Here is a 19,966-nt window from a genome sequence, read left to right as displayed (position 1 = left end):
ATGTTTTGGTGTTAAATGCCAAATATCCCATAGAAATGCCTGTTTTCATGAATTGTTTGACTTGAAACCAATTAAATCATTGAAAGAATCACATGACTTAGATAATACAAATGAAATAAAAGGTTTGATTTGAAGGTCTACTTCAATGATTCATCCACAGGCTAGAAAACAGTTTTAAACTTAATTTGATCTTGGCTATAAACTGTCATTGTAGCTCATTAAATGTTAATTCATACAGGAACATTTACACACTAGCGCATAACAAGTAATGCAATATTTCTTTTATATATTTATAGACATGTATGTATGAGTTTCTGTGATTTAACTAATTTCATATAATTGCACATATGACTTTTTATGCTGAGGACCTATACTATAGCCAAATAAAATGTGACTCAAGATTCAAAAATTTTCTTGCCTTCATCATATCAATTAACATTATTATGCTTTTTTTTTTTTTTAAATAAAAATGCTAGAAAGAATGAATCAATGCTAATTTATCCTATAAATATTACATGCCTTGGGGAAGCTTCCTTTGACTTTGAGCTTTTTTCCAAATTGAACTGTTTTTCTGGGAAAAAAAAAAAAAAAAGGAAAGAAAAGAAATAAAGGTATACTTTTTGTCTTGGTCAAGAAATGATCATTTTTAAAACAAAACTTTCTGTTTACATTCCTATTTTTTTCTCTTTTTATGTTTTAAATAAGTAGATGAATATTTCAACGAATTTTCAGTCTTCAAGTAAATGTTTTCTTAATTTACTTGGACAGGCAAATAGGTAGAAACATTATTTTGTTGACAAGATGGAAAGAAAAATTATATATGAGTAATGGTCATGTGATTAGTGATGTCAAATTTGATTAGTATTACAAATGAATATATTACATTGCATGTCTTTTAAATTATCTTTTTTTTTAGCTTCACCTGGCAATTTTTATGTATGAGTTTTCTTTAGTTACACCTAAGCACAGTTGACAAATTTCAAATTGCAAAAATGCATAAAGAAAAAGGAAGTGAAGTTCTATAAGTAGACAAAAACTAAAGATCTGGAGGATTAAAACATCAAATTTTAAAATATATAATTAATTTTTAAAAATCTCCTTTTTTCTTTTTTTTTTTTTTTCAAACCTCTGTTTCAACTGCACTTTTGAACAGATTTTACTACTCAGTAGGTCTTGGAAAGTGTTCCCCTTATGCTAATTGAAATATTATTTCACTAGAGCATAAGACTGTGAAATACATACCAGTAAGAAGTTAGGCAATATTATACAAGACCACATCAAACTTAGTATAAATCACTCACATAGTATAAATCATAAGTATTATAATAATGAAATGGATGTTTTAAGTACAGAAAAAGGGTGTCATAAAAAGAATCATAGAATCACAGAATGGCTTGGCTTGGAACGGACCCTAAAGACCATTTAACTCCAACCCTCTGCCATAGGCAGGCATACCACTAGATCAGGCTGGCCAAGACCCCATCCAGCCTGGCCTTGAACACCTCCAGGAATGGGACTTCCACAGCTTCTCTTGGCAACATGTTCCAGCACTTCACTACCCTTACAGTGAAGAATTTCCTCCTAAAGTCAATATCCTCCTATCCTCTTTTAGTTTAAGCTACAAGAAGGACATTGAGGTGCTCGAGCGAGTCCAGAGAAGGGCAACGAAGCTGGTGAGGGGGTCTGGAGAACAAGTCTTAAAAAGAGCGGCTGAGGGAGCTGGGGTTGTTTAGCCTGGAGAAGAGGAGGCTTAGGGGTCACCTTATCGCACTCTATAGATATCTTAAAGGAGACTGTAGCGAGGTGGGGGTTGGTCTATTCTCCCATGTGCCTGGTGACAGGATGACGGGGAATGGGCTAAAGTTGTGCCAGGGGAGGTTTAGGTTGGATGTTAGGAAGAACTTCTTTACTGAAAGGGTTGTTAGGCATTGGAATGGACTGCCCAGGGAGGTGGTGGAGTCACCATCCCTGGAGGTCTTTAAAAGATGTTTAGATGTAAAGCTTAGTGATATGGTTTAGTGGAGGACCTATTAGTGTTAGGTCAGAGGTTGGACTAGGCGATCTTGGAGGTCTATTCCAACCTAGATGATTCTGTGTTTCTGTGAAGACCATTCCCCTTGTCCTATCTTTATCTACCTGAGTAAAAGTCCTCCATCTTTTTTATAACCCCCCTTTAAGTATTGAAAGGCTTCAATGAGGTCTCCCCAGAGCCTTCTCTTCTCCAGGCTGAACATCCCCATCTCTCTCAGTGTTTCTTTGCAGAAGAGGTGCATTAGCCCTTTGTTCATCTTTGTAGATCTCCTCTGGACCTGCTCTAAAAGCCCCACATCCTGGGGCCCCAGAGCTGGATGCAGCACTCCAGGTGGGGCCTTATGAGGGCAGAGTAGAGGGGGACAATCCCCTCCCTCAACCTGCTGGCCACTCTTTTGCAGGATGCAGTTGGCCTTCTGGGCTGCAAGCACACACTGCTGGCTCATGTCGAGCCTTTTTTCCACCAGAGGGCTTTACCATTTAGTCTCCAAGACATATAGTTTACCTCTAAGAACAGAACTGCAGCTGGTATTGCTGGAAACTGGGGACTGCCGTGATGAAAGTGTTCTGAGAGACTGAGACTGCAGATAAATTCCAAAACTTTGAACATGCATTTATTTCTGCTCAGCTACTTGACAATTTATCTGTCAACAATGTTAACTCAAGTATTTCTCACATATCAGGCCTTAGATTTATAATACTTACAGTCCTACACTATATTGTTGCTTCTGATAGTCACAATGTGGAGTGGTTCTTAGTTTCCATATCAAGATACAGGCTTGAGAGCTCTTCAGCAACAGGGCACCAGTGTTATCACACTACCATGCTGGAATTGGTGTCCATGTATACTGTTTGTGTGGAGCAAGACCAGTTTGATACAAAGATTCTGACCTTTTTAAAGGTTGGACTAGCTTGTCAGTACTGGTCAGTTCTTGCTCTCTGTGTGGTTTGTGCCAGTTTGCAGGTTGGGTACCTGACTGCAGATTGGATCATTTGATGCCTTCAAGACTGTAGCAGACTGTTATTTTGATCTTACTGTTTTTTGAACGACAATGCCAATGAGGCAGGTAACGCAAAACGTCTCACTTTTTACCTAAAATCGAGTAGTCCTGTGCTGTACCTGTGTGCGAAGCAAACAGAATGTGTTCTGTTTCTCCTTTAAATCAAGCAGGTTTAAGATGGATGCAAGGCAAATAGGATGTGTTTCTCATACAGGCCTGTCATTTGGTTTTGAGATAAATGCAAAGACCTTCCAATTTCTGATATCAACAGAAGCTCTTTCTGTTTAAAGCATGTACTCTAAATAAGCAAATAATTTTCCTTAGGTCATCAGTGTCACAAGCACTGAAAGTTTGATGATAAGGAACAGAGGGCTATGAGGACAGCCTATTTCAGTTAACAGACCTGCTATCAAAATTTTTTAGGTCCAGAACTGAAATATTTCCTTCTGTTTTAAAAGGATCACAGTATCACAGTATCACACACAGTATCACAGATTTCTAGGTTGGAAGAGACCTCAAGATCATCAAGTCCAACCTCTGACCTAACACTAAGTACTCCACTAAACCATATCGCTAAGCTCTACATCTAAACGTCTTTTAAAGACCTCCAGGGATGGTGACTCCACCACCTCCCTGGGCAGTCCGTTCCAATGCTTAATAACCCTTTCGGTAAAGAAGTACTTCCTAACATCCAACCTAAAACTCCCCTGTCGCAACTTTCGCCCATTCCCCCTCGTCCTGTCACCAGGCACGTAGGAGAACAGACCAACCCCCACCTCTTTAGAGCCTCCTTTAAGGTAACTGTAGAGAGCGATAAGGTCGCCCCTGAACCTCCTCTTCTCCAGGCTGAACAAGCCCAGCTCCCTCAGCCGCTCCTCGTAAGACTTGTTCTCCAGACCCCTCACCAGCTTGGTCGCCCTTCTCTGGACTCGCTCGAGCACGTCCATGTCCTTCCTGTAGCGAGGGGCCCAAAACTGAACACAGTACTCAAGGTGCGGCCTCACCAGAGCCGAGTACAGGGGCACAATCACTTCCCTAGACCTGCTGGCCACACTGCTTCTTATGCAAGCCAGGATGCTGTTGGCCTTCTTGGCCACCTGGGCACACTGCTGGCTCATATTCAGCCGACTCTCAACCAATACTCCCAGGTCCTTCTCGGCCAGGCAGCTTTCCAGCCACTCATCTCCCAGCCTGTAGCTCTGCTTGGGGTTGTTGCGCCCCAGGTGCAGGACCCAGCACTTGGCCTTGTTGAACTTCATACAGTTGGCCTCAGCCCATCGGTCCAGCCTATCCAGATCCTCCTGCAGAGCCTTCCTGCCCTCGAGCAGATCGACACACGCACCTAGCTTGGTGTCATCTGCAAACTTACTGAGGGTGCACTGGACGCCCTCATCCAGATCATCGATAAAGATACTAAAGAGGACTGGCCCCAGTACCGAGCCCTGGGGGACGCCACTAGTGACCGGCCTCCAACTGGATTTGACTCCATTCACCACAACTCTCTGGGCCCGGCCATCCAGCCAGTTTCTAACCCAGCGAAGCGTACGCCAGTCCAAGCCCCGAGCAGCCAGTTTCTTGAGGAGAATGTTGTGGGGAATGGTGTCAAAAGCCTTACTGAGGTCAAGGTAGACCACATCCACAGCCTTTCCCTCATCCACCAAGCGCGTCACTTGGTCATAGAAGGAGATCAGGTTCGTCAAGCAGGACCTGCCTTTCATAAACGCATGCTGCCTGGGCCTGATCGCCTGCTTGCCCTGCAAGTGCCGCGTGATGACCCTCAAGATAATCTGCTCCATGAGCTTTCCTGGCACTGAGGTCAAACTGACAGGCCTACAGTTCCCCGGGTCTGCCCTGCAGCCCTTCTTATAGATGGGCGTCACATTGGCTAGCTGCCAGTCAACCGGGACCTCCCCCGATAGCCAGGACTGCCGATAAATGATGGAAAGCGGCTCGGCCAGCTCCTCCGCCAGTTCGCTCAGTACCCTCGGGTGCATCCCATCCGGCCCCATCGACTTGCGCACATCCAAGCTCCGTAACAGGTCGCCAACCATTTCCTCATGGATAGTGAAGGCCACATCCTGCTCCCCATCCCCTTCCACCAGCTCAAGGCACTGGGTATCCAGAGAACAACCGGTATTGCCACTAGAGACTGAGGCAAAGGCGGCATTAAGCACCTCAGCCTTTTCCTCATCCTTAGGAACTAGGTTTCCCCTCGCATCCAGTAAAGGATGGAGATTCTCCTTAGTCCTCCGTTTCGCGTTGATATATTTGTAAAAGGATTTTTTGTTGTCTTTAACGGCAGTAGCCAGGTTGAGCTCCAGATGAGCTTTGGCCTTTCTAATTTTCTCCCTGCACAACCTCGCTACATCCTTGTAGTCCTCCTCAGTGGCCCGCCCTTTTTTCCAAAGATTATAAACCCTCTTTTTTCTGCTAAACACAAGCCGCAACTCTCTGTTGAGCCAGGCCGGTCTTCTTCCACGCCGGCTCGTCTTTGGACACGTGGTGACGGACCGCTCCTGTGCCATCACGATTTCCTTCTTGAGGAGCGCCCAGCCTTCCTGGACTCCTCTGCCCTTCAGAACCTCCTCCCAAGGGACTCGGCCAACCAGCGTCCTGAGCAGCTCAAAGTCAGCCCTCCGGAAGTCCAATACAGCAGTTTTACTGGTCCCCTTCCTGGCCTCACCAAGAATAGAGAACTCTACCATTTCGTGGTCACTCTGCCCAAGACAGTTTCCGACCACCACATCTCCCACCAGTCCTTCTCTGTTTGTGAAGAGAAGGTCTAGCGGGGCACCACCCCTGGTAGGTTCACTGACCAGCTGCGTCAGGAAGCTATCTCCCACGCTCTCCAGAAATCTCCTAGACTGCTTTCTCTGTGCCGTGTTGTGTTTCCAGGATATGTCCGGGAAGTTGAAGTCCCCCACGAGGACAAGCGCCGACGATTTTGCAACTTCTGTCAGTTGCCTATAAAACTCCTCATCCGTCTCCTCATCCTGGTTCGGCGGTCTATAACAGACCCCGACCAGGAAGCTAGCCTTGCCGGCCTTCCCGCGGATCCTAACCCACAGGGATTCAACCTTATCATTCCCAGCCTGGAGTTCCACAACATCAAAAGATTCTCTAATGTAGAGAGCCATGCCACCACCCGCTCTGTGCTGCCTGTCCCTCCTGAAGAGCCGATATCCAGGCATTGCAGCACTCCAGTCGTGGGAGCGGTCCCACCACGTCTCCGTGATGGCAACCAAGTCGTAGCCTGCCTGCTGCACGATGGCTTCCAGCTCCTCCTGTTTGTTACCCATGCTGCGTGCATTAGTGTAGATGCACTTCAGCTGGGCCATCGCCTTCTTCCCCGGCCTAGCCATTGTTCCCCCTGGCACAGCTCCAACAAGCCTTGTTTGAGCCCCGTCCCCCTTCTTACCTAGTTTAAAGCGCTCTCTATGAGCCCCGCCAGCTCCTGGCCTAGGATCCGTTTTCCTCTTGGAGATAGGGACCCGTCTGGGGCCATCAGGCCGGGTGCCAAGTAAAGCTCCCCATGGTGAAAAAACCCAAAATTTCTGTGCTGGCACCAGCCTCTGAGCCACCTATTAACCACGCGAGCTTTCCATGTCCTCTCCGTGCCTCTCCCTTCCCCCGTAGGGATAGAAGAAAACACCACCTGCACTCCCGCTCCCTCCACCAATCGTCCCAGCCCCCTATAGTCCTGTTTGATAGCCTTGAGGCTTCTCTTTTCAACATCGTCACTGCCAGCCTGGACTATCAAAAACGGGTAATAGTCAGAGGGGCGAACCAGGTTGGGAAGCTTCCTGGTAACGTCTCTGACGCTGGCCCCAGGGAGGCAGCAGACTTCCCTATGTGTGGGGTCAGGCCGACAAATAGGGCCCTCCGTTCCCCTGAGGAGGGAGTCGCCCACAACAATCACCCTTCTTTCTTTCTTGGTGGAGGCAGTCCTGAGGCATGGAGTCAACTTTCTCACCTCAGGCATCCTTCTGGGTAGGCTTCCTACCTCATCCTCACCCGCCGGTCTCTCAAGCTCCAGGGCCTCAAACCTATTGTTCAAGGGCACCTGGGAAGGCGGCACCGGAAGGGGAGGGCATCTCCTGCGAGGTCGAGCAGGGACCTGTCTCCATTCCTCCTCAACTCGCAGGTCCCCTCCCTCTGCCCGATGGCGACAGGGCAGGGGGTCCACCCCCCTTTGGAGCATCTCACCCTGGTCCCTCTCCCTCCGGTCCTGCAGGGAGTCACTCCACCAGTCTATCTGCCACTCGCACTCCCTGATATCCCTCAACCTCTGCACCTCCTCCTTGAGTTCCGCCACCATGCGGACCAGGTCGTCCACCTGCTCGCACCTCACGCAAGCAGTCTCTCTGCCTCCCGCCGATGGCAGCAAGTGGCTCAGACACTCCCCGCACCCGGATCATGTGCAGAATCTTTTTAAACTTTTCTCTGTATTGGAAGAGTACAACATTTATAATATTTCATGACTTATATTCTCTCTCAGAGTCTTTGGCTTACATTATGCACATATAACTAAAACTTATACTGGCAAGGAGACAGCAGTTCTTTGACTTTATGTAGTAATATCTATATAATTTTGATGTTTAGTGATGTTTTCTTATTATTTTGCTGCACTCTTTAGTAAACTAAAAAATATTCGACATTACTATAGTGAATGTGAAAGGAGAGGAACTGATTCCTCCAGTTCCTCCTGAAGGAGGTCATCTTGCTTCAGCATCATTTTACAGGAGAACAGATGGTGTTTAAGGTAAACCATTCTGCACAAGACTAACCATTTACATCTGTACTGGTAAGACAGGGAGCCTGAAGACAAGTGCCATGTGCATTTGTTTACTTGAACATGACTTAAGGCTGCTGCATGTCTCAGCTTTCCATTCATTTGGTCTCTCTTCTCTTTTGGGATTTGTGTGAGTAGCATGGGGAGGACCAATTGTCCATTTGGGGAGGCAAAGTGGAAGGGTTTTTTTGGAGCTTGACTGAAGTAGTGGCTCTGATTATGCTGCTGAACATCTTCCTAATTCTGACTGCATGAGAAGTGCTAATGTACTCACAGTCTACTATATCAATGCATCCTAAAGATTAATATGTTCAGATAAGAATTATAGTTAATCTTTCATGGTTTTAAGAGATTCTTGGTCTAGTATTTTTAACGTTAATTAATTAATATGTGGACTTTCCATTACTACTTTCTGGTTTGCTTAGCTGAGTGTTTTCATCAACTTTATTGAAGAAAATGTCAATTTTAGAGGAGGTTAAAAAAAATATATTATGAATATTGTATTTTTCATATTGTCAGAAATAGACAATAAAATTAACAGTGGGATATAAAATCAGGTTAAGGTAAACCACCAGGTACTATTTTCATAAAATAAATTATCCTTTCTCGTCAATATATTAGGCTGAATTCAGTTAAAAAAAAAAAAAAAAGATGCTGACATAAAAGCCTTTAAAAAAGTGAATATAAAAAGAAAGCCTCGTGTGTTCTCAGTGTTTTACCAATATTGTTTCTTTTCATATTTTTCCCTTTTTAAACAAAAAGTAGAAATCTTTTTTTTTAATCATTTTCTTCTTTTTTTCTTTGTTTAAACAGAATAAACAGTAAGACAAACATTTTCCTTTTAGGGGAAGTCGCGCCCCCTTCCTATAGACGTCTCTTTATAATATGCATCATTGCTGGAGGGCAGCAGGGGAGGAGATACATAAACACGAGCAAGGGCACGTCTTGCCTTGGCAGGTGGTATTGCCCAGCTGCTTTACCAGCACGTGGTGGCAGTGGCCGGATCCATGGCAGGGGGTTCCTTGGTTAGCAGGAGCAGTGTGGGCTGGCAGAAAAGCCAGCCTCATCACAGAGTCCTATGAGGGGACAGCTGGAGTCACTGGTCAGAGGATGCAGCTTGTTGCTAATTATTGTGTTAAATACAGACCTTGGGTCTTTCAAAAGGCCAGCTTTTCTTCCTGCTGATAATTTCGGCACTAACTTTATTGGCACACAAGTTTGAGTAACAGCTGAACTGAATGTTCACAAATCCTAACTACATTAGATATTTCACCAAGAAATGTTTTCAGTCTCTGGGTTGCTATATTATTATGATTTTTTTTTTCTTTCACACTTTGTAAGTCAGGATTAAATACATGAGAAGTCCTGCTTTTGTCTTTTTAGTGTCTCTAAAAAGGACTTATCTACCTGTGGTAAATAATTATTTATTCTCACACTAAATCTAGATCTTTTTTTTTTTTTTGTATTTACCTCATACCAAACACATCAGTTGCTAAGACTATTGACTTATTTTCTGCATTTTTTTCGACTTCTTGCATCCTCCTTGCCAAAATGGTTATTGAGAAAACGCTTTTTTCTACTCAAATATATATATATATTTACATTTATTATATTATGTTATATATTACAAATACATATATATATATATTTGACATAAAATATAAATAGTGATAAATTAAAACTTTTCCTGTTGTAATTTAACCTGGTTATATTCTATGTTCTTTATTTTTATATTAGATGCTCAATTATTGCTGTTTAAATGGAAACATGCCTGTAGGATTATTTTTTTTTAATTTGAAATATTTTATTTGAAAATTTTCATCTTTCCATTAAATATTATCACTGAGTGTGGGAAAACATACTATTATTAGGATTCTTTAGTATACAGTAAATTAATTTTGGTTCAAGTATATTTACAAGATTTACCATTTAAGTATTATATTTATGTAAAAGGACTGAAGAAATGTTTGCTGAACATTAGGGGTCAAGATAGTTTTGTACTGTAAACTGTTAAGATCAATTTACTGAAATGTCAAGAAATAACCGACTGATGAGCAGGCATAGAAAGCTTTCATGCTGAGTGCTAAACAAAATGAAAATAAATGTACCTTGATTAAAGACAGTTAATAGAATAGAAAAACAAAAAAAAAAAAAGAAAAAAAAGCCTTATCTAGAATAGAAATGTATTTTTCAAAGTATGAATAACATTTTTTTATAACAATGTTTATTCTCATGCTTCTAATATTCATCGTTTGTAAGATTAGGCTTTAATAATATTATTAATTTTCACCTGGTTTTCATTGTCCATATATGTCATAAGCTTTACTTTTGGAGTAGCAGTACACAAAAGCTTATCTGCTGAAACTTAACTTTCCTTTTTAAAAACACATTATTTGAGAGATTGAAGATGAATTTAAAGTTCTTATTGAGAGCTGAAAGTCTTATTTTTTATTGTTCTAGTTTTCCGTAAGTACAAAGAACCTTATAAAAATCTATATTTGATTTATCTTTACTGTGGTGTGTAGGAATATACATTGATCAATTTCAGTAACTATGAGCCTTCTGGAGGAGTTTTAGTGTTGAAAACTAGCAGTTACAGCAAGAACATTCACATAGCTGGGCCTTACAGCTGTGTGGACACGTTAGGAACCTTTCATACCTTTCTACCAAAAATATATTTAAAATAACATTATAAATCCAGTATTTGGATTATTCTTGATTAACAGTTATTATTCTTGATTACCTCCTCACTGAACTCTTTCCAAATGTTATCTCTCCTCTTAGCTTTAGTATATTTCCATCAATATATCCACTGCATTGTTGATTTTGTGGAAAGGTTAATAATTCTAGACAATTGTTAATAGGGATTTTTTTTTTGCACAGGAAAAATAAAAACCTAGATAATACAAAATAAGCTTCAGAGTAGGTTAATCATGTACTTTATTTTATTTTATTTTATTTATTTTATTATTTTATTTTATATTTTATTTTATTTATTTTATTTTATTTTAATTTCTTTTTTTTTTTTTTAGAGTTGAACATGTCAGTAAAATCTGTCTTTCGGAATGGAATCATAGATTTGTTAAATTTGTAATACTTTGAGAGCTTACAAGATGCATATGTTTATGTCTTTAACTGTAGTTACCCAGTTGTGATCTAAGTATCGTAAACCTATTTATGATATATGCAGAGGAAATGTATTTGTTGAGGTTGTTTACTGAAGTTCGAGAACATCTTTGACTTATAAAAACAGAATCCTGTTAATTCAAATTGCACGGTCAGTTAGAAACTACTTTATTTTTTCATCATGCCTGCTCAGAAAAGCTCTATCAGCCTTTCTGCTTCCAGTCTGTTGAAAGAATCTTTCAGTAGAGCACGTAATCTTTGTTTCTTCTCTAGGTCTTTGGAGAGTCAAAATTTCAAATTCTGCCCATGTGGAGAGAAAAACAGGAAATGCCCAACATTGCATAAATTCTACATTGATATTTATTTTTTAACTTAAATGATAAGCAACATACAAATGAGACAAAGGTAGTAAAACCTATTTATCTGACTTCCTTCTATAAAGAAAAAAAAAAAAAGAAGAGTAATTAAAACTCTTATTAGTCTAGATATTCACATGCAGCTGGCTGTGCCCGCACTACTACACAGATAGCTGTGTAGTTATATATATGCTGGGCTTATTTAAATGTTAGAAACTTTGTGTTTTGAAGACATACATAAATTAAAAATTCCCAAATAAAAAACATTATATTATCAGTGGGCTACTAGTCATGCTTATGCAAATTATATTATATTTCTATTTTCTTTGTTAACATTAATTATTTTTTTCTGTTACATATTCAGCGTAGTAGCAAACTTCATTTATTTATTTATTTATTTATTTATAAGAAGTACCAAGTTGCTAAGATTTTTCAGCTTTCATTAGATTTTAATGTATTTGCTTTTATATTTTTAAATTATACAGGTATCATCCAAAGCTGCACAACATGGCAATGTTAGCAGAAATGAAGGAACAATTTTAACATCCATTTTAGAAATAAGGGTTTGGCTTTAACTTTGCCTGGATGGAAAAGCAGTTATAATAAAGTGAAAGGTAGTACTATCACGTAAGGTATTTTTTGACTCTGAATAAACTTTTCCTCCCTACCACTCTCGTGAGATCAGTTCAGTAACAGGTCCAACTCCACAGAGTTTTCAAAACAGTTTTCTGTTTTGAAAGTACAGAGTTTTCAAAATGTCAGCAGTCTCATAGTGTGGAAGGATTAATGAAAGATAACATCAGTAGCATAAATTCTTACATGCTTTTGACACTTAAGATGACAAGGACAAAAAGAGATAGTACAATATTTAATATTTCCTTCATAAGCAGATCATTTTGACAATGAAATGCAAATCTTCCTTGAGAGAGGTTTTTAAATAATGTGCTTTTTGTTGTTGTTTTGTTTTGTTTTCAGGTGCTTAGCTTTAACTTTTTCCTTTGCTCTGTCTGTGACTGTGACTTCAGATTTAAGGTGTTTTAAGAAGGGACTTGGATAAAGCTCATTGCTTTGGAATACTGGCTCTTCCTACCTTTTTTTTTTTTTTTTGTGTGTGTGTGTGTGCGCGCGCGCGTGCGTGCGTGCGTGTGTGTGTGTAAAATGTATAGAAGTACATGGCCAAGCAGAAATACCTCTACAACCTTTACTAGGAGAATATTCTTATTATGTATGTTCAGTCACTGCATGAATGACAAATCACCCTCCGGGGTTAAGGGTCATAGAAATCAGTTCTTAATTTCTTATTTAAAGAAATATTCCCTATAACTCTATATAACTCTATTTTATAAACAGAAGTAATTCTTAAATTCTGCCTCTCCTACATTTGTCCTAGGAAAGGGAGGAAATAATTAACTCAGGCTGGAAATAAAGGAGTATGATCATCTCTCTGCCTAAAACTGAACTCTAGTGTTAGTTTATCTCTTCTTTTAGAAGTACAGTTTGTCTCTCTGAGTTACTGCTGCTCATTGATTCAGAGTCATTTTCAACAACCTTCTGTGTTTTAGCTATTAAAATATTGCTTCGTGCGACCTGTATTTGTGGTGATGAAAAGTGCCAGAGCAGTTCCCTGAGAAGGAAGGAATAGTAATAATAATTTATTTATTTATTTATTTTCAGTATTCTCTACTTTCTCCCAGCTATTATTTTTGAAAAAGAAGCAGAAGCCTTGTAGTTCTTGCTATTTTTAGGAACTGGATTCTAGCTCTGAAAATCCTTATAATTCAGGACATGGTATTTACAAGCTGTTGCTCTAAAGCATTTTCCAATAATACTTAAGTAAAAACCTTGGGGTCATTCTCTACTCTTGCAGACTTGTTGTTGGCATCACCACTTGATACTGTCACCGTGTTACTCTTGTCACCTCTTCCTCCTGTTACTTCAGTGCTTAGTACTTCAGTTTGTGCTCTTCTATGACTCATTTTCTTTTTCTCTGATAGTATTTATGAAGACTTAGATTTCCACTTTTCATGTTGAGAGAAATAAAATCCATCACATATTTGAAACCTGTCTTGTTTGGTCAGAAGTGAGTGACATACTGGAGTACAAAAGTACTGTGAATAAAAATCATAAGAGTATCTTGTAGCCACTTGAATTTTATATGAACTAGAGGGGAGGGAGTTTTTTTAGAGCCAGCCCTGGATGGAATCACATTTAAATCATAACTGATTTTTTTTTTGTCTAACGAATGTTTACTGTACAGCCTTCTTGAGCAGTTATTTTCTATGCTCTGCTATGGCCAGGATCTTCCAAAGACTAGGGCAAAATAGTTACCTCATAGAACTGGCCAGAACTTTCTAGTTACACAAATATATAGCTGTGAAAGAATGTTTTTGAATAGTTTATCCTTTTCTGGATGAAACACAGATAACATATACAACATTTAGCTTTGTTATCAACATTTCATAAGAACATCAGAATATTGGTTAGAAGTCAGTTAAAAATCAATGATAACTTGGTGAAGTGACTGTTCAGAAAAATGCTATCTAATTCGCATTCTGCTTATTTATAGAGATAACATTTTACATCAAATGATGATTTATCAAAATGGTAAAATGCCTATCTCCCATAGCAAACACCAAACCATATGACTATGGTATGAGAAAAATGCTATCCCTTAAGATCTGGGAAGAACCCTTGTAAGAAACATTCTTCACTAGTACTTGTTATTTCTTGGTTCTGGGAAATTTCCAGTGTATATATTAACAAATGCATAATATATATTTTTTTCCACCTAGTTATGTCTTTTTTTTTTTCTTTTTTTTTTCTGAGATGGCCAGTAAATAAGATGTTTGTGTTGTAAGAATGAAAGGGAAAACAGAGCTAGTTCTGAATTATTCAATAAAAATATTTATGCATAGTGTTAATTACCACTTTGTTACCATTTTACAGATGAATTTAAGCACATGAGAAGTCATTGGAAAATAGTGGCATTGTTATTTCTGAGTGTTTTGTGTATTCGTGTTTTGTTTCTTTATTTGTTTCTTAGTGAATTATTCCCTCTAACTGGTGTTTTCCCTCTGTTCCATATTTCATTCCTATTGCAAGATCATCACTGTGCACTCTATGCAAAGTGATCACAAGATCTTTTATGAGTAACTGGCAAGTACTGTACATAGAATTATGGAAGAAATAGTTACAAATGTGCAGTTTTTGGTGTTGATTTTACAGTGATGTGGTTGTGTAAAACCAACCAACCAACAAAAAAAAAAAAAAAAAAAACCAGACAAACAGAGGACTCAGCTCAGGTCTTACTGGCTGGAAGACAAAAGACATACAGTTCATGAAAGAGCCCTTGAGAGTGTATGGCTGTGATAGGCTCTCACTACTATGGATGCAAAGAACTGGAATAAGGCTCAAGTCAGAAGAACTGAGGTAACTACCCAAGTTAGCCAAGCCCCAAACCAGGGGAGTAGGAAGGAAGGAAACATCAAGATGCTTCAGGTTATTGATCAGGTCCTGTGCTGACGATGCATGGGGGCTGTCATATTTTAGCATGCATTTGGTTATGCTTCGGCATCCAGTATTTGAGCTGATAATAGGGAAATGAAAATTAACACCAGCTTGCATCCTTTTAAGAAGAAATTCCCTGCTAGGTGCAAGAAAGCCATACTCACCTTATGTTACAACACTCCCAGTTTGCCTACTTAAGGGGTGATTACTGAGTCTCATGCTGATGTTGTAAAATGTTGGGACTTTATTTTGTGACTTGTTTCTAATAAGGTCACAGACCTGAAACCACTGCTCTGTAAAGACTGAAGAATCAGACTGTATATGAAAACTGGACTTTCCTCTTTAAACATGAATAAATCAGTTATGATCCAACTCCATTAAAAAAACCAAAAACATTCCATAGTAGGAGTCCTACTGCAAATTCAACTTAACATTCAACTTAAACATTCAACTTAAACAGTAAAGGTAGATGGAAAGAACCCCAAACAAAATGAATATAGGTATGAATCCTACAGCAGCCATAAAATGCAGAGGAGAAATTCAGACATACAGTGTTCAAAGGTGGCTTGATGCTTCTATGTTTTTCTCCTGCCCAGCAGATTATCCTGCCTCCAAAATCTGTCCTTAGCTGTCTTCTTCATGCTCATTCATAATAAGCACGAGAAAAAAAATGTTTTGGGGAATACTCTATTGGGTCTTTGATGTAAATTAAATTTCTTGATAATTGAATCTTATCCAGCTACTGACTCATGATTAAATTCTGCCCGGGATATTATTTACTCACTATTTCTTCCCCTATTCTTGGTAGAGCAGTAAGTTACACAGGTCTTTTCCAGCCAGCTTCATATTCAATTCTAGTTCACTTATACTAGTTATTCTGTTGAGCAGATGTTGAATGGATCAAAGATTTCAGACCTTTTCTACTCTTATTAGCAAAGCAACAGTGATTTTACAGTAATAGAAATAACTTCTACTATGACTGTAGAAGAAATAACTCTTATTAATCTGTATTGAATCCTAGCATAGAAGGCCATACAAGATATATATGAAATCACCACATGCTGCATAGCTGAAATAATTTCTATGTGTTTGTAAATACATTTACTGTTTAGAGTTTAAATAATCTTACGTTCTTATTTTTATCCCATTTACATTCAAACTGTCTTTCACTAATGTCTAATAGAGATTATCATAGTTCAGATGTAAATTATTCATTCAGTTTGTTTTTGACATAGTAAGAATACATTACTTATGGCCATTCACAACTTAATAAAATGAAACATTTATATTTCTTTTGTAAATTTAATGTGCAGTGTAAGACAAGCTATCTCCTAAATCATCTCTAGTATCTTATAATAAGGAGTCGATATTCAGCAAGTGCTCTATTTTTCAGCTAAAGTGTTGAGTTACAAAGAGAATAAGTGATATAACCTCTACAAGAGAGGGAGTCAATCTTAGTAGATGTTCTCTCACTAGGAGAGAGAGTTATCTTTCAGAAATTGTACAGATGTATAATGCTCTTACCATGCAACAGTGAATTAGACACTTCACACTTTTCTCATTTGCTAAGAAAATGTTGAAATTCATCATTGTAAACCATACATCAGGAATACATCCAGGCCACGTCCCTTTAGATATTCATGTTTTTCTCTTACTTAGAGATTCAAAATAAGCAAAACTTTAACAAGACAGTCTCAGAGATATTGTAAAAATAAACAAAGGGAGTCAGGTTTTCAATTTTTCGTCAAAGTAACAGAATTTACCTGCTTTTGCATTTATTCTTACATTATCAACTGTCTTAAGCAAAATGGAGTTACATGTCTTTTAGGTATTCTGAGCTAAGCAAATTGTCTTTGGTCAGGATTTATCTGTATCACATATAAAACTCAGAAAACAATAATCTTTTTTACAGTTTTCTAAGAAATTAATTTCTGCTAACTTTTGCTGCTCTCACCTCATTAATGAACAATTTCAACTGTGAAAAGTTATTTTATGTGAGAAACTTACTAGCTCCCTGTAAGATGATGGGAAAAGGGATGAAAATGTATGTTTCCAATTTAATCATGGGAGGTCATTGCAGCTGCAGTTGTGGAATAAGTTCAGTATTTTTTTCAGTATGTGTTACAAAAGCCCCTGTAAAGTAACTCAGACAAGAAACTTGGCATGTAAAACAAACAAAAAAACAAGAAAAAAAAAAAAAGAACCAGCAATTTCATGATTACATGGTTTATATGTCTATTCAAGTTAAAATATTTTTCCTGGAGGAAATGTTGAATAACCAGTATATGGTTAAACATATTACTTTTCTGCGAAGAGTTTGTCATGACTGATTAAAAGAAATCTCTGCTGCCTTTGAAATTATTTAAAACAGACCATCTTCTCTAAATGTTTTTTGAATTGCTCTTATTTCGAATAGAATAATTCACCAGCATGAAGCAGAGTAACATTTCAACAACCAAACAAAATCAATAGTCCATCAATAGTAAACTAGCACTTCAGATAAGGTCTTCCAACTCTAATAAGCTCATCAGGTGCATAACATCCCTGGAGGGATTGATCTTAGTGGTGGACAGTCCTATATAAAATGTTAGAACAAGAAAAATCTAGGAAACTTTAATTTGCAGCATAAGCATAGATCAGTTCTACATCTTCTCAGTAATCTGACAAGGCTGTACTTCATGAATTTAGATTTCAGCTGTTTGTTCTAATGAACAGACATCTGTTCAGATTCTTAGGGTTTTATGGTAATAATTAAATGCATAGTTAATATTTCAGACTATATGAATTTGAACTGATAAGAGCTTTAACAACTTTAAGTAAGCATATCAGTCACTTGTTTTAAGGGTACTGTAGATTTTGTTCTTCTTTGAAAGAGGTTTTCTTCCGAGTAAGGTGGGCTTGACAGACTTTGAAGTACACACGTAGTTCTGTTGCCAGCAAGGTAAAGTATGTAACTAGAAATGTCTGTCTAGTTGCAGGTTTTAGCTGTGCCAAATGATAGAATAAGACACGTGATAAAACAGAAGTTTCAGAAATGAAGTTCTTGTTAATAACACCATTACAGTTAAAAATAAATGTAAAATCCATAAAACAAAACAGTAAATATATTGACAGAGAATGTGAGACATTTGTTAGGGATATTATATCCAGAGAAAGGCTACGAGGCTGGTGAAGGGCCTGGAACACAAATCCTACGAGGAGTGGCTGAGGGAACTGGGGTTGTTTAGTCTGGAGAAGAGGAGGTTAAGGGGAGACCTTATGGCTCTCTACAGATACCTGAAAAGAAGTTGTAGGGAGCTGGGGGTTGACTTCTTCTCACAGATAACTACTGATAGAACTAGAGGGAATGGTCTCAAATTGTGCCAGGGGAGGTTTAGGTTGGAAATTGGGAGACATATCTTCTCAGGAAGAGTAGTCAAGCATTGGAATGGGTTGCCCAGGGAAGTGGTAGAGTCACCATTCTTGGGGATGTTTACGGAAAGGTTGGACATTGTGCTTAGGGACATGGTTTAGTGGGTGACATAGGTAGATGTTAAGTGATGGTTGGACCAGATGATCTTGGAGGACTTTTCCAACCTTAACGATTCTATGATTCCATGACATTAACAATTATTAGATGTTTAATCATTGCAACAGGTACTTGGCAAAATAATAAAGAATACTTAATCTTTTTTACTTAATAAAGTAAAAAATAATCAATGTCAATAAAGCTGACAATTAAGTAAATCATCAGGAAAGTTGTGGGTTTTTTTTCTTTTTCTTGTGTGCATTTATTTTAGGAAGTAAAGTCTCTTTCATTATACATTGACACTAAGTTGAAAACAATACAAAAAACTGGTAAGCTTTCAGATAAATGGGTTCAAGCTTGAAACAGAAATATAAAATTATTTAACATTTTGTTAAATTTGAGTCACAAAGGTCTTCCACATGCAGCTAGAAGAATTTTAAAATTTTCAAACCTACAGTCTTGCTAATATCTTAAGAGAGAGTTGCCCCAGGTGCAATCTAATTTACAAAGTAATATAAGGTGATGTTGTATTAAAAGGGAAAAGAAAATAGGCATAATTTCATTAGACTGAATTGCAGTAAGTATTTTTACGGTATGTGGTCCAAATTCCTTAAAAGAATGTATGTTTTTCAATAAACATCTGAAATGGAAGGCTAACCCTAATCTCCGAGAATTTTCTGTTCATTATAAACATTAGTTACCATTCTTGAGCCTTCTGTATACCTAGAAGACACCAGACACTTAGAATTATGTTTCTCCAGGATAACAGATGTCAAAATTTTGCAGGTTTACACAATGGCCTGTTTATTCTGGAGGACTAAATTGAATAGACACTGAAATGGTGAAATCACAAGAATTTAGAATAAATACCTAACCTGATATTGAACTAACAAGGTTTTAGTTTCCTTTGTCTACTATTATTGATACTATGACATTATTAACTGCTGAATACTTTGTATACATAAAATATAGAATCATAGAATATCCTGAATAGGAAGGGACTCACAAGGATCATCGAGTCCAACTCCTGGCTCAACACAGGTCTACCCAAAAATTCAGACCATATGACTGAGCACAGTCCAAACGATTCTTAAACGCCAACAGGCATGGTGTCGTAACTATGTCCCTGGGGAGTCTGTTCCGGTGTGCAACCACCCTCTCGGTGAAGAACCTTTTCCTGATATACAGCCTGGATTTTCCCTGTCGCAGCTTGACTCAGTTCCCTCCAGTCCTATCTCTGGTCACCAGACAGCAGAGATCAGCACCTGTCCTTTCATTCCCCTTTGTGAGGAAGCTGTAGACCACAATGAGGCCTCCTCTCAGCCTTCTCTTTTCCAGGCTGAACAGGCCAAGTGACCTCAGCTGCTCCTCATATGTCTTCTCCTCTAGGCTCTTCACCAGTTTTGTAGCCCTTCTCTGGACACTCTCTGACAGTTTCACATCCTTTTATATACTAATTCTAAAAGAAGTGTTAAAACAGAGTATGCATGCATGTTTTAGAAATGAAACCACTTTATAGAATTTTAATAATAACAAATTCCAATATATGTCCTCCCATCTAAGCATCCCAAAGCTCTACACAAACTCCGGGGACTTTTTTTAAAAGGAATTAAATCTTTTTTTCAGAAAATTTCAATTAAAATCT

This window comes from Anser brachyrhynchus, assembly GCF_964034855.1.
Source record: "Anser brachyrhynchus genome assembly, chromosome: Z".
Lineage (NCBI taxonomy): Eukaryota > Metazoa > Chordata > Aves > Anseriformes > Anatidae > Anser > Anser brachyrhynchus.
The sequence above is the reverse complement of the archived record's forward strand: the minus strand, read 5'-3'. Positions refer to the sequence as shown.